This window comes from Ranitomeya imitator, chromosome 1 (genome assembly GCF_032444005.1).
Source record: "Ranitomeya imitator isolate aRanImi1 chromosome 1, aRanImi1.pri, whole genome shotgun sequence".
NCBI lineage: Eukaryota > Metazoa > Chordata > Amphibia > Anura > Dendrobatidae > Ranitomeya > Ranitomeya imitator.
The window spans coordinates 289,410,660-289,427,688 of NC_091282.1; the positions used below are offsets into that span (position 1 = coordinate 289,410,660).

At 48.1% G+C, this 17,029-nt stretch overlaps 1 protein-coding gene across 14 annotated transcripts in view; it reads left to right on the forward strand.

Annotated features, from left to right (window-relative positions):
• Positions 1-17,029, forward strand: part of ARVCF (ARVCF delta catenin family member) — a 1,214,127-nt gene that overhangs the window by 610,143 nt on the left and 586,955 nt on the right. For 11 of the 14 annotated variants that reach the window (XM_069756268.1, XM_069756252.1, XM_069756181.1 and 8 more), the window contains one exon: positions 14,063-14,119. The exons of the other annotated variants lie outside the window; for them this stretch is intronic. The gene's annotated coding sequence lies outside the window, so the exon portion shown is untranslated. The remainder of the gene's footprint in view (positions 1-14,062; positions 14,120-17,029) is intronic. 14 annotated transcript variants of the gene reach the window in all.

Genomic DNA, 17,029 nt, shown 5'->3' on the forward strand with positions numbered 1-17,029 from the left:
TTAATAAAGGGGATGGGAGAACTACAATACCCAGATAGATTAGCGAAATTAGGATTATTTAGTCTAGAAAAAAGACGACTGAGGGGCGATCTAATAACCATGTATAAGTATATAAGGGGACAATACAAATATCTCGCTGAGGATCTGTTTATACCAAGGAAGGTGACGGGCACAAGGGGGCATTCTTTGCGTCTGGAGGAGAGAAGGTTTTTCCACCAACATAGAAGAGGATTCTTTACTGTTAGGGCAGTGAGAATCTGGAATTGCTTGCCTGAGGAGGTGGTGATGGCGAACTCAGTCGAGGGGTTCAAGAGAGGCCTGGATGTCTTCCTGGAGCAGAACAATATTGTATCATACAATTATTAGGTTCTGTAGAAGGACGTAGATCTGGGTATTTATTATGATGGAATATAGGCTGAACTGGATGGACAAATGTCTTTTTTCGGCCTTACTAACTATGTTACTATGTTACTATGTTACAATAGCGCAGACTCCTGTACAGCTAATACAACGCTCAGGAATCTGCGCCCACCACCTAGGTGTAAATTTTGACACCTGTGCTGCGTCTCCTTAAAAAGACAAGTCACGCCTCCACTACTGTTTGACAGTATAATGGGCTAAATAGTGTACGTGTTTTATTCAGCGTGTGCAAGGAGCAAACTAAATAGAGCAACCTTTTACTTGTGCAGCATTAATGCTGCACAAGGTGTGGCTCTTGTACCTTGCAACACCTGAGGGGGGGTTAAAGGTTACCTTTGAAATTGGTTCAACTAGGCTTCGGCCTACACTCTGCTCCTCTCCTCCTCCTGCTGACCCTGGGCTCTAACACCGCTAGTTTTTGCCCGGAAATGCGAGCTTCACAGAGAAAAACAACAGCCAATGTGTTAGTGGGGTTCAGCAACGCCAGCTGTTCCCCTGCTGTGTAGCCGGCATCGTGTCCAGCACAAGCCACGCTGGCACAACCGACCAAAAGCTGCCACCAGTGCAGGCTTCGGCCTACACTTTGCTCCTCTCCTCCTCCTGCTGACCCTGGGCTCTAACACCGCTAGTTTTTGCCCGGATATGCGAGCTTCACAGAGAAAAACACCAGTCAATGTGTTAGTGGGGTTCAGCAACGCCAGCTGTTCCCCTGCTGTGTAGCCGGCATCGTGTCCAGCACAAGCCACGCTGGCACAACCGACCAAAAGCTGCCACCAGTGCAGGCTTCGGCCTACACTTTGCTCCTCTCCTCCTCCTGCTGACCCTGGGCTCTAACACCGCCAGTTTTTGCCCGGACATGCGAGCTGCACAGAGAAAAACACCAGTCAATGTGTCAGTGGGGTTCAGCAACGCCAGCTGTTCCCCTGCTGTGTAGCTGGCAACGTGTCCTGCAAACGCCACGCAGGCACATGAACTGAAATTGAAGGAAGCCTGCCCCCCACCCCCAGGTGTTTCTATGTATAACAGCCACCTTGTACAGCAGTACTGCTGCATTTGTACAAGGTGGCAGACTTTTTCTCCTTGCCCACGTTTAATTAAACACGTACTAAATGTGTCTCATTGAGACCATTCCACTGTCCCTGAGGTGTGACTTTCCTTTCTAATGATACGCAGCACCACCCTTGTTAGCGCTGCCCGTCTTTTGGCATCATTGGTTAGCTGGCTGCGCCTGTGCATCTGCCCTGCTCGAAACAACGCCCCTCGGTGTCTTATTTTTTTGGACAACGAGGATGTGATTGATGGGCATGTGCAGTGCATATGTTTGCCTGTGTTCACTCATCTCCTTCCGCCTTCTTCAGACTGGGTGGCCTCATGACCGCGGCATGCGATAAGGGATCAGATGAGGCCGCCCAGTCTGAAGCAGGTGTAAGGACATGTGTGAGCGGCAAACATATTTACTGCACAAGGCCACGAATCCCAGCCACGCAGTGTGATTTTTAGAAAACACACTGTGGGTCTGGGATTCATGTCCATCGCTAACCGCAACGGCCGACATGAAATGAGGTCAGAAGACAGGAAGCGCTCACAGCGCATGGCCAAGGGATAACAAGAGCGCAGACTCCTGTACAGCAAATAACAACGCTCAGGAAGCTGCACAGAGAAAAACACCAGTCAATGTGTTAGTGGGGTTCAGCAACGCCAGCTGTTCCCCTGCTGTGTAGCCGGCATCGTGTCCAGCACAAGCCACGCTGGCACAACCGACCAAAAGCTGCCACCAGTGCAGGCTTCGGCCTACACTTTGCTCCTCTCCTCCTCCTGCTGACCCTGGGCTCTAACACCGCTAGTTTTTGCCTGGATATGCGAGCTTCACAGAGAAAAACAACAGCCAATGTGTTAGTGGGGTTCAGCACCGCCAGCTGTTCCCCTGCTGTGTAGCCGGCAACGTGTCCTGCAAACGCCACACAGGCACATGAACTGAAATTGAAGGAAGCCTGCCCCCCACCCCCAGGTGTTTCTATGTATAACAGCCACCTTGTACTGCAGTACTACTGCATTTGTACAAGGTGGCTGACTTTTTCTCCTTGCCCACGTGGAACTCAACACGTACAAAATGTGTCTCATTGAGACCATTCAACTGTCCCTGAGGTGTGACTTTCCTTTCTAATGATACGCAGCACCACCCTTGGTAGCGCTGCCCGTCTTCTGACATCATTGGTTGGCTGCCTGTGCCTGTGCGTCCGCCCTGCCCAACACAACGCCCCTCGTTGTCTCATATATTTTGGCAGCGAGGGTGTTATTGATGGGCATGTGCAGTGCATATGTTCGCCTGTCTTAACTCATCTCCTTCCGCCTTCTTCATACTGTGCAGCGGCATGCGATAAGGGATCAGATGAGGCCGCCCAGTCTGAAGTAGGTGTAAGGACATGTGTGATCGGCAAACATATTAACTGCACAAGGGCACGAATCCCAGCCATGCAGTGTGATTTTTTCCAAACACACTGTGGGTCTGGGATTCATGTCCACCGCTAACCGCATCGGCCAACATGAAATGAGGTCAGAAGACAGGAAGCGCTCACAGCGCATGGCCAAGGGATAACAAGAGCGCAGACTCCTGTACAGCAAATAACAACGCTCAGGAAGCTGCGCCCATGCACCAAGGTGTTATTTTCGACACCTGTGCTGCTTTTCTTTAAAAAGACAAGTCACGCCTCCACTACTGTTTTACAGTAGCATGGGCTAAATAGTGTACGTGTTTTATTCAGCGTGTGCAAGGAGCAAAATTAATAGAGCAACCTTTTACTTGTGCAGCATTAATGCTGCACAAGGTGTGGCTCTTGTACCTTGCAACACCTGAGGGGGGTTAAAGGTTACCTTTGAAATTGGTTCAACTAGGCTTCGGCCTACACTCTGCTCCTCTCCTCCTCCTGCTGACCCTGGGCTCTAACACCGCCAGTTTTTGCCCGGACGTGCTAGCTGCACAGAGAAAAACACCAGCCAATGTGTTAGTGGGGTTCAGCACCGCCAGCTGTTCCCCAGCTGTGTAGCCGGCAACGTGACCTGCAAACGCCACGCAGGCACAACAGAACAAAAGCTGCCACCAGTGCAGGCTTCGGCCTACACTCTGCTCCTCTCCTCCTCCTGCTGACCCTGGGCTCTAACACCGCCAGTTTTTGCCCGGACTGCAAACGCCACGCAGGCACATGAACTGAAATTAAAGGGACCCTGCCACCCACCCCAAGGTGTTTCTATGTATAACAGCCACCTTGTACAGCAGTACTGCTGCTTTTGTACAAGGTGGCTGACTTTGTCTACTTGCCCACGTTTAATTAAACACGGAAAAAATGTGTCTCATTACAGACCATTACAATGTCCCTGAGGTGTGACTTTCCTTTTTAATGACACGCAGCACCCCCCTTGTTAGCGCTGCCCGTCTTCTGACATCTTTGGTTGGCTGGCTGCGGCTGTGCGTCCGCCCTGCCTGAAACCACGCTCCTCGTTGTCTTGCTTATTTTGACTGCGAGGGTGTGATTGATGGGCACGAGCAGTGGATATCTTCGCCTGTCTTTACTCATCTCCTTCCGCCTTCTTCAGAATGTGCGGCCTCATGGCCGCGGCATGCGAGAAGGGATCAGATGAGGCCGCCCAGTCTGATGCAGGTGTAAGGACATGAGGGACAGGCGACAAAATTTACTGCACAAGGTCACGAATCCCAGCTCTGCAGTGTGACTTTATTAAAAGACACTGCGGGTCTGGGTTTCATGGCCATCGCTAACCGCACCGGCCAACATGAAATGAAGTGAGAAGACAGGCATCGCTCACAGCGCATGGCCAAGGGATAACAAGAGCGCAGACTCCTGTACAGCAAATAACTATGCTCAGGAATCTTCGCCCAGCACCTAGGTGTAAATTTTGACACCTGTGCTGCATCTCCTTAAAAAGACAAGTCACGCCTCCACTACTGTTTGACAGTATAATGGGCTAAATAGTGTACGTGTTTTATTCAGCTTGTGCAAGGAGCAAAATTAATAGAGCAACCTTTTACTTGTGCAGCATTAATGCTGCACAAGGTGTGGCTCTTGTACCTTGCAACACCTGAGGGGGAGTTAAAGGTTACCTTTGAAATTGGTTCAACTAGGCTTCGGCCTACACTCTGCTCCTCTCCTCCTCCTGCTGACCCTGGGCTCTAACACCGCCAGTTTGTGCCCGGACGTGCTAGCTGCACAGAGAAAAACACCAGCCAATGTGTTAGTGGGGTTCAGCACCGCCTGCTGTTCCCCCACTGTGTAGCCGGCAAAGTGTCCTGCAAACGCAACGCAGACACAAAGCTGACTCCAGTGCAGGCTTCGGCCTACACTCTGCTCCACCTGCTTACCCTTTGCTCCAACACCGCTAGTTGGGGCTGTAGGAAGACCATGTTTGATAGGCAAAGCATCCGGGTTCCAGCACCGCCAGCTGGTTCTCGGCAGTGTTTTTGTCACAGGTACTCCCTCGTGCCAAACCTGGTTTCAGCACCGTCAGCTGTTTCCGGTTTGTGTCAAACTCGCTGAGACGCCTATGCTTGCCCCGTCATGGTGCGGTCGGGTTAGCCAACTCCAGGGTGCCTCCAGTTTAGGAGCTTCCTATGTGGGCTGCGTGAACTGGTAGTCAAGGCTGGTTCTGTAGTGCCAGTAGGCCCAGCTCCCCCTGTAGGACTGTTGGGGTTCGGTAACTGCGGCTGCCTCGCGGCCTAGCTGTTCTCTCCTCTCCTGTGGACCTTCGGGTCCACCACCTGGTTCCAGCACCGTCAGCTGGTTCCGGGCCGAGCCTTTGGCTTAGGTGCCTCCTCCTGGGTATCCGAGTTCCGCCAACGTCAGGCGGTCCTTGGTAGTGCTTTTAAGCGCGGGCACCTACAGCTTAGTAACCGGGTTCCAGCACCGCCAGCTGGTCCTCGGTCGTGCCATTGGCTCTTGCACACTGGGGCAACGCATCTGGGTTCCAGCAACGCCAGCTGGTTCTCGGCAGTGTTTTTGACACAGGTACTCCCTCGTGCCAAGCCTGGTTTCAGCGCCGTCAGCTGTTTCCGGGTTGTGTCAAGCTCACTGAGACGCCTATGCTTGCCCCGTCGTGGTGCGGTCGGGTTAGCCAACTCCAGGGTGCCTCCAGTTTAGGAGCTTCCTATGTGGGCTGCGTGAACTGGTAGTCAAGGCTGGTTCTGTAGTGCCAGTAGGCCCAGCTCCCCCTGTAGGACTGTTGGGGTTCGGTAACTGCGGCTGCCTCGCGGCCTAGCTGTTCTCTCCTCTCCTGTGGACCTTCGGGTCCACCACCTGGTTCCAGCACCGTCAGCTGGTTCCGGGCCGAGCCTTTGGCTTAGGTGCCTCCTCCTGGGTATCCGAGTTCCGCCAACGTCAGGCGGTCCTTGGTAGTGCTTTTAAGCGCGGGCACCTACAGCTTAGTAACCGGGTTCCAGCACCGCCAGCTGGTCCTCGGTGCCATTGGCTCTTGCACACTGGGGCAACGCATCTGGGTTCCAGCACCGCCAGCTGGTTCTCGGCAGTGTTCTTGTCACAGGTACTCCCTCGTGCCAAGCCTGGTTTCAGCACCGTCAGCTGTTTCCGGGTTGTGTCAAGCTCACTGAGACGCCTATGCTTGCCCCGTCGTGGTGCTGTCGGGTTAGCCAACTCCAGGGTGCCTCCAGTTTAGGAGCTTCCTATGTGGGCTGCGTGAACTGGTAGTCAAGGCTGGTTCTGTAGTGCCAGTAGGCCCAGCTCCCCCTGTAGGACTGTTGGGGTTCGGTAACTGTGGCTGCCTCGCGGCCTAGCTGTTCTCTCCTCTCCTGTGGACCTTCGGGTCCACCACCTGGTTCCAGCACCGTCAGCTGGTTCCGGGCCGAGCCTTTGGCTTAGGTGCCTCCTCCTGGGTATCCGAGTTCCGCCAACGTCAGGCGGTCCTTGGTAGTGCTTTTAAGCGCGGGCACCTACAGCTTAGTAACCGGGTTCCAGCACCGCCAGCTGGTCCTCGGTCGTGCCATTGGCTCTTGCACACTGGGGCAACGCATCTGGGTTCCAGCAACGCCAGCTGGTTCTCGGCAGTGTTTTTGACACAGGTACTCCCTCGTGCCAAGCCTGGTTTCAGCACCGTCAGCTGTTTCCGGGTTGTGTCAAGCTCACTGAGACGCCTATGCTTGCCCCGTCGTGGTGCTGTCGGGTTAGCCAACTCCAGGGTGCCTCCAGTTTAGGAGCTTCCTATGTGGGCTGCGTGAACTGGTAGTCAAGGCTGGTTCTGTAGTGCCAGTAGGCCCAGCTCCCCCTGTAGGACTGTTGGGGTTCGGTAACTGCGGCTGCCTCGCGGCCTAGCTGTTCTCTCCTCTCCTGTGGACCTTCGGGTCCACCACCTGGTTCCAGCACCGTCAGCTGGTTCCGGGCCGAGCCTTTGGCTTAGGTGCCTCCTCCTGGGTATCCGAGTTCCGCCAACGTCAGGCGGTCCTTGGTAGTGCTTTTAAGCGCGGGCACCTACAGCTTAGTAACCGGGTTCCAGCACCGCCAGCTGGTCCTCGGTCGTGCCATTGGCTCTTGCACACTGGGGCAACGCATCTGGGTTCCAGCAACGCCAGCTGGTTCTCGGCAGTGTTTTTGACACAGGTACTCCCTCGTGCCAAGCCTGGTTTCAGCACCGTCAGCTGTTTCCGGGTTGTGTCAAGCTCACTGAGACGCCTATGCTTGCCCCGTCGTGGTGCGGTCGGGTTAGCCAACTCCAGGGTGCCTCCAGTTTAGGAGCTTCCTATGTGGGCTGCGTGAACTGGTAGTCAAGGCTGGTTCTGTAGTGCCAGTAGGCCCAGCTCCCCCTGTAGGACTGTTGGGGTTCGGTAACTGCGGCTGCCTCGCGGCCTAGCTGTTCTCTCCTCTCCTGTGGACCTTCAGGTCCACCACCTGGTTCCAGCACCGTCAGCTGGTTCCAGGCCGAGCCTTTGGCTTAGGTGCCTCCTCCTGGGTATCCGAGTTCCGCCAACGTCAGGCGGTCCTTGGTAGTGCTTTTAAGCGCGGGCACCTACAGCTTAGTAACCGGGTTCCAGCACCGCCAGCTGGTCCTCGGTGCCATTGGCTCTTGCACACTGGGGCAACGCATCTGGGTTCCAGCACCGCCAGCTGGTTCTCGGCAGTGTTCTTGTCACAGGTACTCCCTCGTGCCAAGCCTGGTTTCAGCATCGTCAGCTGTTTCCGGGTTGTGTAAAGCTCACTGAGACGCCTATGCTTGCCCCGTCGTGGTGCTGTCGGGTTAGCCAACTCAAGGGTGCCTCCAGTTTAGGAGCTTCCTATGTGGGCTGCGTGAACTGGTAGTCAAGGCTGGTTCTGTAGTGCCAGTAGGCCCAGCTCCCCCTGTAGGACTGTTGGGGTTCGGTAACTGCGGCTGCCTCGCGGCCTAGCTGTTCTCTCCTCTCCTGTGGACCTTCGGGTCCACCACCTGGTTCCAGCACCGTCAGCTGGTTCCGGGCCGAGCCTTTGGCTTAGGTGCCTCCTCCTGGGTATCCGAGTTCCGCCAACGTCAGGCGGTCCTTGGTAGTGCTTTTAAGCGCGGGCACCTACAGCTTAGTAACCGGGTTCCAGCACCGCCAGCTGGTCCTCGGTCATGCCATTGGCTCTTGCACACTGGGGCAACGCATCTGGGTTCCAGCACCGCCAGCTGGTTCTCGGCAGTGTTCTTGTCACAGGTACTCCCTCGTGCCAAGCCTGGTTTCAGCATCGTCAGCTGTTTCCGGGTTGTGTAAAGCTCACTGAGACGCCTATGCTTGCCCCGTCGTGGTGCTGTCGGGTTAGCCAACTCCAGGGTGCCTCCAGTTTAGGAGCTTCCTATGTGGGCTGCGTGAACTGGTAGTCAAGGCTGGTTCTGTAGTGCCAGTAGGCCCAGCTCCCCCTGTAGGACTGTTGGGGTTCGGTAACTGCGGCTGCCTCGCGGCCTAGCTGTTCTCTCCTCTCCTGTGGACCTTCGGGTCCACCACCTGGTTCCAGCACCGTCAGCTGGTTCCGGGCCGAGCCTTTGGCTTAGGTGCCTCCTCCTGGGTATCCGAGTTCCGCCAACGTCAGGCGGTCCTTGGTAGTGCTTTTAAGCGCGGGCACCTACAGCTTAGTAACCGGGTTCCAGCACCGCCAGCTGGTCCTCGGTCATGCCATTGGCTCTTGCACACTGGGGCAACGCATCTGGGTTCCAGCAACGCCAGCTGGTTCTCGGCAGTGTTTTTGACACAGGTACTCCCTCGTGCCAAGCCTGGTTTCAGCACCGTCAGCTGTTTCCGGGTTGTGTCAAGCTCACTGAGACGCCTATGCTTGCCCCGTCGTGGTGCTGTCGGGTTAGCCAACTCCAGGGTGCCTCCAGTTTAGGAGCTTCCTATGTGGGCTGCGTGAACTGGTAGTCAAGGCTGGTTCTGTAGTGCCAGTAGGCCCAGCTCCCCCTGTAGGACTGTTGGGGTTCGGTAACTGCGGCTGCCTCGCGGCCTAGCTGTTCTCTCCTCTCCTGTGGGCCTTCAGGTCCACCACCTGGTTCCAGCACCGTCAGCTGGTTCTCGGCAGTGTCTTTTGCTCTTGTACCTTCTGCTCCCCATCCTGGTTCCAGTACCGTCAGCTGGTTCCGGGCAGAGCCTTTGGCTTAGGTGCTTCCTTCTGGGTATCCAAGTTCCACCAACGTCAGGTGGTCCTTGGTAGTGCTTTCAGGCACGGGTACCTCCTGCTTAGTAACCGGGTTCCAGTAACGTCAGCTGGTCCTCGGTAGTTCCATTGGCTCTTGGACCTTCGGCTACCCATCCGGGTTCCAGTACCGTCAGCTGGTTCTCGGCAGTGTCTTTTGCTCTTGTACCTTCTGCTCCCCATCCTGGTTCCAGTACCGTCAGCTGGTTCCGGGCAGAGCCTTTGGCTTAGGTGCCTCCTTCTGGGTATCCGAGTTCCGCCAACGTCAGGCGGTCCTTGGTAGTGCTTTTTAGCACGGGTACCTCCTGCTTAGTAACCGGGTTCCAGTAACGTCAGCTGGTCCTCGGTAGTTCCATAGGCTCTTGAACCTTCGGGTAGCCATCCGAGTTCCAGTTCCATCATCTGGTTCTTGGCATTTTCTCAGCCTTCTTGTACCTTCTGCTACATTTCCAAGTTGAAGACCCTAAAGTCGACGACCCGGAAGGCCACCCCGATGACGACGACGACGACCCGGAAGACCACCCCGATGACGACGACGACGACGGCAGAGACGACGACGGCGGAGACGACGACGGCTGAGACGACGACGGTGGAGATGACGACACTGGAGACGACGACCCTGGAGACGACGACATGGAAGACCGAGAAGCAGAAGAACAAGAGGCTGCAGAACAAAGAGCAGAAGAACATTAAGCATAAGACTTAATATCAGAGCAAAAGATATTATCTAAATTATATGCAGAAGAAGACTAAGCAGTGTATGGGGAGAGTCCGTTCCTCCTCGTGGTGCCCCTGGATAAAGCCTGATGCTGCAGGCCAAACTGAACGCGGACAAATGTAACTTTTGTGACTGGCAGAACGGAAGGTGTAATCTTCAAACTTTTATAGATAACAACTACGGGAATGCCTGTCACAAATGAGAATATGATGAAGAAGTAGAATAGGAAGAATAATAACAGTGGAATAAAAAGAATATGTAGAATAGGAAGAATAATAATAGTTGAATAAAATGAATATGAAGAATGTAATAAAAAAAAAAAAAAAAGGTAAAGGATGAAGAAGAAGATGAATAAGGTGAAGAAGAAGTTGATGTCAAAGATGCTGATGATGATGATGAAGATGAAAGTGTGGGAAAAGTAAAAAAAAAAAGAAGGGGAAGGGCGTGGAATAGTGAAACATCAATATCTGACAAAATAAAAAAAAAAATTACATAGTCAATATCTTTGTCACTCCGAACGTCTTAAAAAAAAAACAAAAAACATGCTATTCTATTTGATTGGGATAAACCTCTATGACTTTAATGTCTCCGCCACCTCCCCAAATACATCCGGCATTATTCTTAGTTGTTTTCCTTCATGTAGAATGAACCTACAAGGCAAGAAAGGGTTTATTTTAATTCCGATATTTTGGTCCCATTGACTTGCATTGGGATCGGGTATCGGTATCGGCGATATCCGATATTTTTTGAATATCGGCCGATCCTATCCGATACCGATACTTTCCGATATCGGAAGGTATCGCTCAACACTAGTAATGAGTATATCCTCCTGGAATCTCTCTGCATAATTGACTAGATTTGGCTTGCAGGCATCTGTTAAAACTGAGAGGTAATTTGGCTTTGCTGGAGTTCATACTGAACTTCAGCCTTTCCTGAAGCAAATGTACAGTGTTTAAGGAATAGATTATAAAATACTGAAAATTAATAAATTTATGAATATAACTTATGAAAGCAGAATGAACCTCATTACCCACAGCAAGCAATCAGACCAATGTCATGCAGCAATAAGATGTTACATCATTACCTATTGTAGGTAACCAATCAAATTTCTGGTAGGCGCTCACAGGTAGAACACAGTGGTGCTCTGTACTGTGGGAACGTCCCCTCCAAGTCGGCTCATGTGTCTGCCATGAACCACAGGTCAAGGTCTCGTACAGACCGAAACACTGACTGTCCTTTCTATTTCCACTCTCTGATTTGTCAATACATTTTTAATATTTAAGTGTGAGCCGTTTATTTTGCACTATTCTTGATGGTCGCCACCATTGTCGTAGCATGCCCATATTATTATATTGCAGGCAGAGCATTATTTATGTAAATCTTTTTGTTGTGTTTTAGTTAATAATAAACAAAAGAAAATGCAATACAAAACAAAAAATATAATTGCTTGTGTGCACCCAAACACTGCAATCGTGACCAGCGCCCAGATGCTGGGAATGAATTTTTAATATGCTCCGTGTTGAATAGTCATATTGAGTAAAATGAGAACTATCAATCTGCTGTTCTGTGACACTGTTTCACCAGGACAATAACATCATTTTTTTTTGCTTTCTGAGTTTTCAAGCGCTCTGTCATTAAAAATGATAGTACATGGCGCCCCTTGTGGAATCTGCACCCCTGCTTGTAGACTTGACCCAGTTCCTTCTGGGATTCATTTACTAACATCCTGCGCTTGTCTGATGTCATTTTGTAATGACTGCTGGCATTTAAGAATGGCAATTTTACATGTGACATTTGGAAAAGAAATGTTGCTGGATTGTGGAGTTGTCAGTGTGGACTGATGTATGTGTTTTCTTATCTATATACAGAATTTGTGATCACTCTCTTCTTTAGTGTATTATAGCTAAGGGTTAAAGTGAACAATATCTGTATATTGTCAATTATAATGATATAATGTGCGCTACACAGAGCAAACTTATCGCTGTAGGTCCGACTTGTTTACTTAATGTGAGACACATTTTCCCAAAATGAGAAATGCTACCATTGAATTTCCTCAAATCTTCTATGTGCCTGCAATGTAAAGCTGGTTGTTCCTTTGTACATAGGGGGACTTACCATGAAGGGAATTTTGTAAGTCATTTTTTGTTGTAGCTGACCTACCTTTATTTGCATTAAATAGGTTATAGTGTTGCATGATGTTTGATAAATTTGACACATCTCTAAATATATCACATACAGTGATGTTTCCCCATTTTTTAATCTATTACGTTATCAGATTTAGGATTTTGACTTTTTAAAAATTCACAATTAATAAAGTTGGCTTCGACTAGGGTCAAACAGGCATAAATTCTCTCATCCGAGAGAATCGGGTCGATTATGTAAATTACATCCTGATCAAACTCTGTCAGAGTGTCAGCGTATTGTGATCAGATTCTCTAGGATGAGAAAAATGGAGCACGCTGTGAGAAAAAGATGAAGAACAAGATTTCTCCATTTTCTCAGAATGCAGAAATCAATCTGCACTTAGATGTCATTCGAGTGCAGTCCGATTATTTCCACGCACTCACTGACTTTCATGGCTGAGTGCAATCCAAATATTGTATGAAACTAGGACTACTACTTTTTTTTTTTTGGACCGACTTGGTACGTGGCAAAAAAATCATACATATGCCCGGCCAATAGACTAACATTTGTCCAAGTGCGATCCTATATTTTGTCAGATCGCATTCGGACCGATAATATGGTGGTGTGAGTGAGCCCTTAGACAGATTTTGATACCTAACCATGCCCACTTTACTGCCCAAATTTCTAATGTGGCAGGAGCATTGTAAAATTACAAAAAATCACATTATTATTTATTTTTATTTATTTTTTAATAATAGCATGCAACAAAGTTTAAGACATTTTTGATGAAAACATTAACAAGGTGCAAAAGCTTTGCTAACATTGCCCCATTTATTTGGAACCAATTATATATTAGCTTCTCATTAGACATGGTAATTACTGGAATGATCAAAGACAGTTCAGGAGATGCATGGGACGGTATGTGCCATGCTAGTGGGCAATGCCCTACTAAGCTAATGTTTTTTGTGGCTGTACTCCATTGTATTTATTTGTAGACATCATCTTATTTCATGTTTCTATGTGTAGTTGTCTCTCTGTGAGGGTAAAACATTAGTAATATGAGATGTGTGAACCATCAGCGTTGGTATACTGGGTACTAGGCTTTATGGTACTTAGGTAGTTATGTACCTTGTTTGCAGAAACTGAAATCTCTGGGAGGCTTAAGAGCTTGCAGTGCTGGAAAAAAGTAGCTCACGAAACCCAAATGAAAGGGGAATTGCAAAATGGCAAAAAATTTGTCATGATCCGGGTCGGAGTTTTCCATGTTTCTCCTGCTCTGGCCTGGTCATGGTGGGGTTAACTATTCCTGCCTCTCTTTGATTCGGGAGTGGCTATTTCTTGGTTCTTTTGCTGGCAGCTTGTGTCAATGATAGTTTTGGGTTTGCTGGGACTGCTACCTGTGAAACCCCTGTGTTCCTTTTGCCTCTGACCTCCCTTACCTGTTCCTGACCTGTCTCCTGTACCCGACCTAGTTTGACTTTGGTGTGTATCCCCTCCGTTTATGACTCGGCTAAAACTCTGACTTTGTCTCCTGTTTCCCGTTTTTTGTTACCACACGTCTGTCTGGCTTTTTGACCTTTTGGCTTACTCTGACTCCGTTCTCTGTCTCACGTCTCTGGTACCTTTGCTCCTGGCTGGTTCGGACCCTCGGCTTGTATTTTGACCACGAGTTCTGTTTTCCCCTTTAAACTATATGCTTACCGACTGTTACGGACTTGGCTTGTTTTGACCATTCTCTGTCGCCACCTGGTGGCGCAGTGCAGCGTGCACTGGGCTGCAGTGAGGCAAGTGTGACCTCTTTTTCTGTCACCCACTCTCCTTCGTGGAGTCTGCACATACCTGCATTGCTGCAGCGTGACAAAATGGTTCTCCAGTCTCTGACCTTAAAATCTTGTTTTAGGACTTGTTTTCTTAGCAAATGGATGTGTAAGAAATCTTTACCCTGTACAGCCATCGATGCATGAAATCAATTAGTCTCTACCCTGACTCAGTTTACCAAACCCTTCCCAGTAGTAATGTGTCCCAAAGCCCAGATATGGAACAGCCGATACAGGGCATGTGTATACCAATGCTTGTTTGTAAACATTTTTAACACATACAAATATATATATGTAAAATACTATTTGTATTATTTTTAACTCCACAGGGATTTTAGATGTCGATCACAATGAAAACATCGTTTCAACATCTTCTTGCATGACAGGTACGCCATTCAGAACTATCTACTACTCTACCTAATATTTTTCTGTATGCATGATATTTCATAATTTTGTGGAAATGTCAGTTATCTCAAGTGTTCAATTAACAATTCTTGATCTAAAAACGATGTCATTCTGAATTCCCAAAAAATCCATCATCTCATCTTCTATAGAACATCTGGAGCAGGAGTATTGTCTGAGAATTTACACATCACTGCTTGGTGAAAGAGTTAATTGTTGGATACTCATTTTGTAAAGATGCCCAAGGCTTGAGAGAATCTGTGCCAGTTAATCAGCAGTAACCTGTGAAATGGAATGTGGCATTTGCCCTTCAGACAATGAACATCACCGCACCAAACGTATTCTACAATGCTGCACTTTAACCATTTCATAGGATTTTTTTCAATTAATTGCTCTAGGGCTGCCCTCTTGCCTTTACTTCTCCTTGACTTCACCATATCTTAAAAAATATATATTTTAGGTCTCTTTTTTATCTTTTTTTTATATAGTAGAAACCTAATTTGGAAGTCACCAGAAAGCACATACAATGTTAAAATACAAAATAGGCAGTTGAAAAATATAAACATACAAGCTCATTTCTTAAAAGAAATCATTACATTAAAACCATTGTTGCTATTATATCCAATGTCACTAGGTGCTTCTCTTATGCTGGCTTAGAATTTGAGTAAGCCTAGAATAAATGCTTCTTTTTTTAAGCCCACTACTATTAGAGAGTTATTAGAGGGGAGATTGTCATTTTTCATACTAGTGTGGCCGCTAAGAGGAATTTCTCACTGTACAGCACTTCTCAAACTGTGGAGTGGTCCTAATTGGTGAGCTCCAAGTCAACCTTAGTTCCTGGCATGGCACAGCCTTGTAGGCAGTCTTCAAGGAAGTGGTTATAGCGGGATGGGGGAGGAGTTGGGGAGATTCAAATTTTTAACAACAGATTCTGCATTTCTGTTGAGTAAATCATGTCGGTCTTTGTAGAACACCCCCCATTTACACGCTCAATCTTCACCTATAATATTGAAGTCATGCTAACCAAAACTGAAGGCACCCGTCCTGCAGTTGCAGTAGTGGTCACTTACAGTCCTTTGTAAAACCAGATAATGCACAGTGAAAACTTTCTGATTTCAGATAATGTTACCTGCAGTCCTATGTGACACTAATATGAGCACCATACAGTGACCATGTAGTTGTAGTTAGTTACCAATTGTCCACAGGTGCGCTCCAGACCTTATGTGTGTATACTGTAGAGATAAATCAAGTGACACTTTTCCCCACTTCTTTACAAACCACAAATTGCCATAATAAATAGACTTGCCCATGAATTAATAATAGTGCCATGGTGCCCTATACAGTAACGGCACCCTCCTTTTGTACCCTCTACAATAATGGTATGACCCAACAGTGAGAGTGCACTATATGTGCCTCCACATGGAAACAGTGCCATCTCTGTGCCCCCTCTATGGTCCTTTACTATCATATTATCATTGCGCAATATTAAAGGGAGATCTGGAGCAGCATCTTGGCTTCTTCCCCGATTTTCCTAACTGGCTGTAATTTTCAAATCTGGCTTGTAAGAACCAATGGATCCCATCTCTGGATTTTGACCTGCAAAATCTGTCTTTGGCTGCTGCAGGTTTAACAACAAAATTAACTTATCTTGTACTTATTTCGATATTTGTCTGAGTTCAGAAGACCAATTTTAAGACAAAAATTGAAATAATGGACTACCACCAATGGGAGGCCCTAGTATCATTTTGGCTAGTGAGGCCCCAATTTAAAAAAAAAAAGAGAAATGTGAAAAATATGCTCCAGAAAAGCTCTAATTATCCCTGCATTCACACTGTCGGAAACTGAAACACGTATCTGCGTCACCTCATAGAATACAGCTGATTAGTAGAGGTTCCAACAATGGAATACTTTTGATTGACTTTATTTTTTTTTTTGAGGGGAAGGTGAGATCTTTCAAAAACATTGCCAATATTTTGGTAAGGGGTCTTATGTAATGCATGCTTTAAAAACTGTCTGTAGCCTAGTCCCTATAGGGATTTCCTGTGCCAGTTGTAGCTGGCATAATGAAAAGGTTTGAAAGGTCACATCTAAAATAAGGGATCCAGTTTTGGGCTCCACATTTTAAAAAGGATATTCAGAAATTAGAGTCAGTTCAAAGGCGGCAACTAGATTACTACAAAGGAAGGCCTTTTTTATAATACGAAGTTAAAAAAGTTTGGCTTTTAAAAGCTTAGCTTAGAAAAGAGATAACTCGGAGGGGATCTCACTTGTAAATATATGTGCGGTCAATACAAAGTAGTGGCTCTTGATTTACCGTATTCCTTCCAAAGACCTTACATAGGACTAGGGGATTCTTTATAGTTAAGGCCCCTTCACATTAAGCGACGCTGCAGCGATACCGACAACGATCCGCATCGCTGCAGCGTCGCTGTTTGGTTGCTGGAGAGCTGTCACACAGACCGCTCTCCAGCGACCAACGATGCCGGTAACCAGGGTAAACATCGGGTAACTAAGCGCAGGGCCGCGCTTAGTAACCCGATGTTTACCCTGGTTACCATCCTAAAAGTAAAAAAAAAAAACAATTAATAGATTTACATTTGACCAGCTTGATTTTCCTGAAATTACCTACGCCCCTGACAACCAATGTGTGAAAATTTAGCATGGGCCAACTAGTAAATAATATATATATAACTATAGATATATATATATATATATATATATATATATATATATATATATACGTATGTATAATATACAGGGTGGGCCCATTTATATGGATACACCTGGGTTGGCCATTTATAAAGTTGGATCCAAAATGGCCGACTTCAAAATCGCCAACATGGTCACCACCCATCTTGAAAAGGTTTCCCCCTGCCATATACTAATGTGCCACA